Genomic DNA, 10,579 nt, shown 5'->3' with positions numbered 1-10,579 from the left:
AAAAGGTTACTTCGCTTTTTCATCCATGATTTCCACTGTTCCATAAAGGAAAACTTTGGTCACTATAAATTGTCCACTTCATCTTAAGTTTTTTGTTGAACAGTCTCAATCTTATATTAAAAAAGTAGCACTTATGCCTTGGCATAAAATGTCTCTCCAAGATTCTTTTACCAAGCCATCTTTTTCTTTTTTATATGTCTTGGCATTTTCATAGGTATGCACTTTGAATACATCCAACTCATTCAATTACAACAACCTTCTTTTTTCTACCAATTTTTTATCAAGGATAAGACTCTTGATGGCCTAATATACCTTGTGTTCTAACTCTACTAGTAAGTGATAGAGTTTTCTATAAATTAGTTGGTAAGGGGACATTCTTAAAAGGGTTTTAAGTGTCGGTCTATATGCCCAAAAGGAGTCGTCCAATTAGCAACCCAATCCTTTCGTGTTGGGGTCGCTATCTTTTCAAGGATTCTTTTTATCTCTCTATTTGAAACTTTGACCTGGCCAATAGTTTAAGGGTGATAAGGTGTGGCTACCCTATGTTTCACTCTATACTTAGCTAACAACTTCTTAAAAATTTATTGTAAAAATGTGTGCCTTCATCACTTATTATAGCCCTAGGAGTACCAAACCTTAAAAAAATATTTTTCTTCAAAAATCTAAGTATTACCTTGGCATCATTAGAGGCTATTCCTATGGCTTTTACCCATTTGGAAACATAAATAATTGCTAGCTGATTACAGACATTCCCATAAGAAGACACAAAAGGCCATATAAAGTTTATCCGCTAAATATAAAAAACCTTAACTTCTAAAATGTTGTTCATTGGCATCTCATGTCGTTTTGTTAGATTTTCCTCCTTTTAACATCTATCACATTGAATGGAAAATCTGTGTGCATCTTTGAATATAGTAGGTTAATAAAAACCATATTGCAATACCTTTGTTGTCATTTCTCTCTTCTATTGTGTCTTTCAAAATCTTCTAGGTGGTACTATTGCAAGATGTTCTCCAGTTCTTCCATTGTGACACATTTTCTTAAAACTCAATCTTTACATTGCTTAAACAAAAAAGGGTTATCCCATACAGAGTATTTAAACTCGTAAAGAATTTTTTTTTTTTCTAATAGTTTAAATTAGGTGAAATGACATTACTCACAATGTAATTTACTATATCAGCATACCATGGTGGTTCTTAGATGGCAAATAGATGCTTATCAAGGAAATACTCTTATATTATTTCTCCATTGAATGTCTCTATTTCTTTCTTAATAGATGACTACCACATGATTTTCACATCTTTTTTTCTCTTTGATTTCTAGATTAAATTTTTGCAAAAATTGAACCCTTCTAATTAACTGTGGTTTTGCATCTTTTTTTGTTCTCAAATATTTAATGGCATTATTTAGGTTTTACTTGCAAAGTAAATAGGGTGAAAAATTTATTCCTCTTTCATCCCAATACAACTCTTATCGTAAAATCATTTGCATCTCATATAAAGCTCAAAAGGATGATTCTAATCAAGCCATGAGAAGAAAGGTACAGTGATTAATTTATCCTTCAGTGTTCGAAAAGCTTGTGCACATTCATGGTTAAACTCAAATTTGTCTTCTTTCTCTAATAACTTGCCTAATGGCTTAAAAATTTTTAAAAAGTTATGAATGAATCTCCTATAAAAGCTTACATGCCTTCAAGAAGCTTCAATTATTTTAACTGAAATGGGAAAAAGTAATCTTTCTATTACTTCAATCTTTGCTCGATCAACTTCAATTCCATTTACCAACACTTTATGATAGAGTATAATTCCTTCTTGAACCATGAAATGGCACTTTTACCAATTAAGTACCAAATTAGTGTCTTACATCTCTGCAACACTTTGGACAAATTAGCAAGACATAGATCAAAGTTGTTACCAAAAATTGAGAAATCATCCATAAATACCATCAAAATGTCTTTAACCATATCAGAGAATATTGCCATCATACATAATTGAAAAGTGGCTAGAACATTGCACAATCTGTAAAGCATCTTATGAAAAGTAAATATACCGTGGGGACAGGTGAATGTGGTGCGATAGTAATTTAGTTATACCTCAGTTACCCATCGAGTAAATAGTAGTACTTATGGCTAGCTAACCTATCAAGCATTTGATCAACAAATGGTAACGATAAATAATTCTTGTATATGGCCTTATTCAATTTTCAATAATCCATACAAACTCTCTATCTCGTGACTGTTCTTATAGGAATCAATTCATTGTAAACATTGGTTATCACCATCATTCCCCTTTTTTTTAGTACATAGTGGAATGGACTCACCCATGAACTATTTGAGATAGGGTAGATTATGCCTGCATCTAACCACTTTATGATATCATTTTTCATGACTTCCTTCATTATAAGATTTAATCATCTTTGCTACTCAATTATTTTTTATGTCCCTCTTGCAAATGGATCTTATGCATGTAGATAATTGGGCTTATACCCTTAATGTTTGCAATTAACCATGCAAAGGTTTCTTTGTGTTCTTTTAAAACACTTAACACTTCGTTTTTTGTTCCTTACTCAAAGCTGTGAAGATGATAATTAGAAAGGTTGACGATTCACCCAAAAAAACATATCGTAGATAGGTTGGTAAAGGCTTAAGTTTCAACATTATGGGCTTTTCTATTGATGGTTTGAGGGTCTTGAAAGATGGTTCTAACTTGTCATCCTTTTTTGGCTTACTAGCATAGAGAGTTATTAATCCTATGTTTTTTAAATATCTCTTGAGTTGCATCTTCTTGGGATATCATCTACTTTTTTGGGGTACTTCATTACACATCTTATTTTTCACCTTTTGATTTTTCACCTTCATCATGGGTTCCCTTTTTTGCATGTCAATCAGGGCTTTCCCCATCTTAAGAAAGGGTCTTCCCAAAATGATAGGTACATTGACATTTTCCTCAATGTCTAACATTACAAAGTCAACTGAGAATACCAATTTTCCTGCCTAAACTAGTAAATCTTCTACCATGCTTTCAGGATGCCTCAAAGACCAATCAGCTAGCTTGATTGTCACCAAAGTTGATTTTAACTCACCCACATGGATTTTTTTAAAGATAAAAAATGGCATGACATTAATACTAGCACCAATATCACATAAAACTTTATCAAAATGTTGACTACCAATGGCGTAAGGTATGGTGAAACTTCTTAGATCTTTGAGTTTAGTTGGCAATCCTTTTTGTAAGATAGCACTACATTCTTTTACTATTGTGATTATGTCAAAGTCTTTCTATCTTATTTTCTTAGAAATGATTTCTTACATAAATTTAACCTATTTTGGCATATGTTTTACGGCTTCAACGAAAGGAATGGTCAATTGCAAGCTCTTAAGATTTTGGCAAATCTTACAAATTGCTTGTTTTTTTTTTTTTCTTTTGGTGCCAAAACCTTTATGGGAAAAGGATTGGTGAATGGACTAATTGTGACCTCACTAATCCTTTAGTGTGAGCTTCTTTAGCTATGGGCTTTTTTCATTCTTTCTCTTCATTCACTTCATCATTTATAATGATCTCTTGAATCAAGTTTTTTAATGTGACTTCACGAGTGGTGGCTTTTCTTGCTAAACTTTTTCACTCCTAAGAGTTAGGGCCACTAATTCTTCATGGGGTGGATTTGTATTAGGGTAGCTGAAGGGCTTTTTGGTTAACAAATTCATTTGAAGTTTTAGGCTCTTAGAGAAATTTGCTTGATTTTTTAAGGTAGTTTCTTAAGCTTGGATAACTTGTGATAGAATATTTTCAAGGCTAAATGTCTCCTCTTAGGGTGAAGTTTCCTAGCCAAAGTTATAGGGCTTTTTCATTTGGTTTGCACACTAGACTATTTCTACCTTAAATTGATAATTATCAAAAGAATGTGGACCTTCACATATCTTATATGTCATAAATGGGCTTTGCATTGCTTAGACAGGGGCAATAAGTGATTGGGTTTCTAAGGCTTCTATTTTCTTGGTTAAAGTGGCAAGTTAAGATGTGATAGAAGTTAAGGTATCTAATTCGAATACACCAGCTACTTTCTTATGGACCTTCCTCTTAGTTCCCCATTGGTAATTGTTAGTTGCCATTTCTTCAATTAGCTCATGAGCTTTTTCCATTAACTTGCTTATGATGGCACCTCTAGCTACTGAATCAACAGTGGTTTTGTTGAATGAGTTAGCCCATTGTCGAATATTTCAATTTGCAACCATTGTAGGAGACCATGGTGTGAGCATTTATGTAGTATTTCCTTGTACTTTTTCCAAGCATCATACAAGGTTTCACCATTATATTGTTGGAAAGTGATAATTTCATTTTTTATCTTCGTAGTCTTTGCTAGTGGGAAAAATTTTGCAAGAAATTTTTGAATTAGATTATTCTATTATGTGATGAAGCCTAAGGATAGTAAAGATAGCCAATTCTTAGCCTTGTCCTTGAGAGAAATTAGAAGCAACCTTAGTCTAATTGCATCATCTGAAACCCTATTATACGTACAAGTGTCACATAATTTTAAAAAATTATAAAGATAAAGGTTAGTGTCATCATTGGGTAATCCTCCCAACAGCATAGATGTTTGAACCATTTGTATAATAGATGACTTCTCAAATTTGTTAGCTTGAATTATTGGCCATTTAATTGATGGTCAAAAACCTTCAAGATTAGGGATGACATAGTCCCTAAGTGTTTTTTGTCTTTCATTTGTTGCATCTGCCGTTGGAGTGGTTGCTTTTGGTGTTGCTTTCTCACGTCTAAGTTGCCTCAATGTTCTTTTGATTTCTTTATCTAAGTGAGCTAAGTCAACACTTCTCAATTTGTGCATGCACACAAAGAAAAGATCAAATAGATTAAAATAAATATAAATCAAAAGAAATCAAAATTACAAAGTTGAAAGGAAAGTTATCAATATTGGTCTTCTAGCACTATGATAATCTTTGACAATGGTGCCAAAAATTTGATTGCTGCTTTTTGTTAGCTTGCAAATGCACAAGTCACTACCAAGTAATAAAGTAAAAGCAGAGTTATCATTCTTTTGAGGATTATATTAGGGTTCAAGGCCAAGTACTAAACTGATGCCTTTAAATCTTATATCTAGATGATCGAAACTTTGTTGGTTGAAACAGAATCGATGCTTCTTAAAAATGTAAAAGCCTAAGTGCCAATTTAAACAAGATTGGAAACTCTTTAATAATAGAGTAGCCCAAATAGAACAAAAAAAGGAAGAATAAATTTGCAATGTAAATAAACTTAGAGATTGAAAGAACCGAATGCTTATAATGTAATAGAAATTGGTCGAATGTGCTTAAAATAACAAGAGCAAATAAAATATTGTAAAAAGGAAAAATCAAAAGCTCTAAAGGCTTGGAAAGTAAATAGGATTGTTTGAAAGTGATTAAAAGTGCTTGAAACTAAAATAGTTTGCTTGCAAAGAAAAAGAAAGCTTGCAAAAATGTAAAATAGGCTTTGTATTGAAAGAACTTTAAGAAAACAATAAAGTAGGCTAATTTGTCACCCTAGCCTAATGGAAAATGAAAACTACAAAACTAACAAAAACCAAAACTAAAGAAAGAAAAATGAAATAAGGGATGAGAGATGATAGGTGAGTTTACAATTGAAATGCATGGCTTATTTATAGTACAAGGTTCAACCTAAGGGGATGAACCTAGACAATTTCATTCTACCTAAACTTGTTTGAAAATGAAATGTGATCTTGGATTTAGAAAAACTTTAACCAAATGGCAGAAGCCTTTTGAGTAATGTATAGCTTGTGTGGCCGAATAGAGCTTTTGGATTGGTCTATTTGTGCCACCCTTGCCTAGCTATCTTGCCAAGCCAACATGGTTTGAAATTCAAAAGAGAGATTCTGCTAGCTTAAATTTCAAGATCAAATTTTCCTTCTTCTTTCACATAGCTTAGGATTCTTTTGAATTAAAAATAGTCTTCTTGCATTCTAAGTATTGCTTTAGTCGAATATGACTTTAGCTTCCTTTAGGCTTCTTGTTTTGACTTCATATTGGGTTGGACCTTGTTACCACCTTTGCATAGATTGCTTATTCTTGCATGCATGGCCAAATAAGCTATTGGTTGACTTGTTGAAGTCTTGGCCAAATGGTTTTTTACCAATTTTGTATGAAGTGCATGGTTCATGCGTGGCTTCTTCTTATCACATTTGCATGGTTTGCATGGATTGCATGGATTTTAGCTTTTATGTCCAAATTAATTTATTTCTTCATGCAAACCTAAAAATCACAAATTTACCTCGTTAATGAGCAAATTTCATGAAAATTTTCAAAATTTTAACTCTTAAGTGACATGTAAATAGCTATAAATTTTATGGTCAACAATTATAATTAAGAAAAATAGATAAAACTTTAATTGGAAAAGGTAGCCCTATTACACTGCTTAGTAGTAGAATCTTTTAAGGTTAAAATCATCAATCAAAGATTTCCACATTTCTTAATTACTATTTAGGTACAACAATAAACATGCTTGCACACCTCTACATACATATACATATGTAATACTACATGGAAATAGATATCTATGTTTGTCCCTACAAACGCACCTAGACAATCTAGAATCTAAGTAAAAATCGATAAGAAACACTATTACGTGTTACTTTTTATGTGCACGAGCTAAAATTTAGAAGCACCTTGTAACAAAATGAAAAACAGATTACCCTTAGATTAGTTGAGGTAATTTTTCATAATCATAATAGCAATTCTATTGTGCTTTAGATGTTTTTGCTTGCATTTGCTTTAATGTGTTCTCTAATTCAATAAATAAAGGAACCATCGATTGATTAACCTCCTCAACACAAATATTCATAACACTCAATGAACTACCTATTCTATCCATAAAAGTCTCAATATTTCATCATCATCATTGGAATTCATGAAAATGAATGCCTACTTAGACATAAACCAAAGGAAAAGGCAAAAAAAAAAATGTATGTTATGGACAAAGAAATATAAAAAAAAAAAAACAAAACATGAAACATAATTCCTTAATTGCCCCTCTCTACAAAGGGAATATGCATAACATTTTAGTGTATAACTATCTATATAGAACCCTTTATCCAACATCTCTCTGTGAACCAAGTGAGCTGTGTCCATTTTATTAGCTTGCTAAAACACTTGAAGCAATGCACAATAGGTTGCTCTAGATGGCTTTTAGCTGAAATCCTTTAGCTTACCTAATTCATCTAAAGCCACATTCAACCCATTTTTGTAATATTTTCTAATCAATAAATTAAACAACTTTTTTAGCATTTTTTTATTAGCATTCCTAGTTTTCAATAAAAATTTCTAATATATCATTATTACTATCAGATTCTTATGCATCAAGTAATGAATTAAACATAGAGATAGTACGACTATACCTAATTTACCTCCCTTCCTAAATAAAAAACTTAACTCCCAATTTTGGCTTCAATTTTACCAAGTTCAAAACTTCAACAACTAGCTTTTCATTCAATTTTTCTCTAAATTGTCTAAGAAAAATATATGTTTTGTCCCCAAACAATCCATTATCACTCAAAATGGCATTTGCAATTAAAACATCATTGTTTGAAAGCATACCAACATCAAGTTTTTGTTCTAAAAAAGACACTATATCAGCCCCTATAAAGGCAAAGTCTTTGGCAAAAATGAGCTCAACCCGTAGGTTGGGTTGTATTGGAAATAGGTCATCTGAATAAATTAAGCCATTAGGATTACCAAAGGAAGAAGTGAAAACAAATTAGGTAAATGGGGAGAAAAAGATTTGGCAAGGAAATTGGGGATTTTGAAGGGAAAGATGACTGATTTTGAGTAAAAAATGGTGTAGCAATCTTTTTCTTTTTGGCATGTTTTTTATTCTAATGATTTTTCTAAATTTAAAAATGTAAAATTTATGAAAAAGAAAAAAGTAAAATATGCAACTCAGAAAAGCCCCAAATACATTAAATATATAGTAAAACTAGTTCGAAGCTTTAATTTCTTTGGGAATCATAAAATAAAATGCCAGCATGACCAATTTTGTCTATATTAAGCAATCATGATGTAATTTGTTCAAAAATAAAAAAAAAAAATTAACCAAGATTCAAGATAAAGCAAGAGGAAATGTAAGGTCAAATCGCATGAGACAATGGTCGAGAGGAGCATGTAGTGTTGCATCGAGGCAAATGTGGCATAAAGAAAAGGTCATGCAAGGTAAAAAAGAGGTAGAAATGAAGGGCTAGCATAAGAGGTTTTGTCGATGGCACCTTAGAGAGAAGGGGCACTAGGTCGTAAGGGGAATAGAAGTAATAAAAAAGGTGTAGGGTTCCTTTGGGAAAAAGGATAAATGAAAGAAATGGAGGTATAAGAGAGAGAAGACGATAGGGTTGTGAAAAAAAAAGAAAATAAGAAGGAAAGGAGAAAAAAGGATTTAAAAGTTTAATTTTTAATGACAGAAAGTTTTTATAAAATAAAATAAAATAAATGACTTTTAGGGACGTTGAGCAATGATAGCTTAGCTAAAGTCATTAGCATGGTAAATGTTATATATTTTCTTTACCATGGTACCACGTTGATTTTGAAAATTGTTACATATTTTTTATATTCACATGAATTTGAATTCTGTAGGGAAGCTTGATAATTAAAGGTTTTACAACACCTTTTGTGATGGTCAATGGAAGCTCATTCAAGGTTTTATGGTTCTAGCTAGATGTATGAAGCATTCTTCATTATATTTGATACAAAAAAGATACTTGATTCATTATCAATGCAGTGGATAAAAATGATACAATTGAGCTTTGGCACAAGCAATTTAGTCATATAAACAAGAAAGGGTTAAAAGGTTTTAGCCAAGAAAATTCTTCTTTTTGGAGTGAAGAATATATATTTGAAAAAGTGTGATCATTGCTTGGCAAAGAAACAAACTAGAGCTACATTTAAAACATACTTTCCATCAAGGAAACTAGTATACTCAATTTAGTATATTATGATATTTTTGGTATTATGAGAATAAAAAAACTTGGTGGTTCTCTTTATTTTGTAACTTTTATTGATAATCATTCAAGGAAATATGGGTTTACACTTAAAAAATAAAAACCAAGTGTTAGACATATTTAAATAATTTCATGCTTTAGTTGAAAGACAAAGGAGTTTGAAATTGAAATGCAATAAGACTAATAATGGAGGTCAGTATTCTAAAACTTTTGATAAGTATTGTAGATGGCATAGTATTAGCCATCAAAGGTCACTTTTTAAAACTCATCAATTGAATGAGTTGGTTGAGTGGATGAACAAGATAGTAGTAGAAAGAGTGAGAAGTTTGTTTTCATAAACGTAGTTACTAAAATCCTTTTAGGAGAGGCTTTAAGTATAGTTGTACATGTTTTAAATCTTTCACCATGTGTTCCTTTAGATTTTGATGTTTTAAATAAACTTTAGTAAAGCAAATATGTCTCCTATGATCACTTGCCCCCTTGGATGCAAGGCTTTTATGCCCATTCGTAAATATGAGAGGTCCAAGCTTAATGTCAATACAAAATAATATGTGTTCCTCGATTGTAGCCAAGATGAGTTTAACAAAATGTTTTATGCTCCAATGCAAAAGAAATTTATGAGAAGCCAAGATGTTGTTTCTATAAAAGAACACACTATATATGATATTAAGAAGATTGATACATTAGTTCAATAATGCAGTGAAGGTTTGATTGACAAAGTTTGAGATGTTTATGATGACAAGCATAATACAAGTGACGTTGATATTTATCCTATATAGGTTAAGGTAGGTAATGATACCCATAAGTAATCACCAGTATTACAAGTTCTACTAGAGGTTTTACAAGATGTTCCACTCAAGAGGTTTACTACATATCAACAACCTTTGACATGGTATTTTATTGATAAGTGTATGCTACTAACTGATGGGGGAGAACCTAAATGATATGTAAAGGCCATAGGAGATAAGCATAAGAAAGATTAGGTTGACCCATGCAGGATAAGATAAAATCTTTGTATGAAAATAATACTTTTTAGCTTGTAAAGCTACTTAAGGGGCTTTGAAAAATAGATTGGTATACAAAATGAAACAAGAAGAACACATTTCACAGCCACGTTTCAAAGCTAGATTGGTTGTTAAAGGATTTAGCCAAAAGAAAATTATCGATTTTGATGAAATCTTTTCTCTAATTGTTAAGGTGCCATCTATTTATGTGTTTCTTGATTTGGTAGCTAGCCTTGATTTGGAGATTGAGTAGATGGATGTCAAAATTGCTTTTCCTCATAGTGACTTGGGAAATAAGATTTACATTAGAGCAGTTAAAAGATTTCGTAGTTTAAAAAAAAAGAATTATGTGTGCAAGTTGAACAAAAAGCTTTATGGATTGAAACAGGAACCAAGACAATGGTACAAAAAGTTTCAATCATTGATAAGTGAGTAAAGCTATTGAAAAACTACTTCGATCTATTGTGTGTTTGTGCAAAAATTCTTTGATAATGATTTTATTATATTGCTACTTTATGTTGTTGACATGTTAATTGTTGGATAAAATGCTTCCAAAATTGACCAATTGAAAAAAGAATTGAATAGAT

General features: G+C 31.6%; 1 non-coding gene and 1 pseudogene across 1 annotated transcript; one reads left to right on the top strand and one right to left on the bottom strand.

Annotated features, from left to right (window-relative positions):
* Positions 1–2,051: 2,051 nt before the first annotated feature.
* On the bottom strand, positions 2,052–4,138 carry LOC149514675 (uncharacterized; annotated as a pseudogene).
* Positions 4,139–4,237: 99 nt separating this feature from the next.
* LOC149514674 (small nucleolar RNA R71) lies at positions 4,238–4,344 on the top strand. The gene has a single exon (XR_016328397.1). It is a non-coding gene; the product is annotated as a small nucleolar RNA R71 (small nucleolar RNA).
* Positions 4,345–10,579: the final 6,235 nt, after the last annotated feature.

Source organism: Durio zibethinus, chromosome 15 (assembly GCF_047325235.1).
Source record: "Durio zibethinus cultivar Kanyao isolate XHJ-2024 chromosome 15, ASM4732523v1, whole genome shotgun sequence".
NCBI classification, from domain to species: Eukaryota; Viridiplantae; Streptophyta; class Magnoliopsida; order Malvales; family Malvaceae; genus Durio; species Durio zibethinus.
This window is presented reverse-complemented; position numbering and strand designations above follow the sequence as displayed.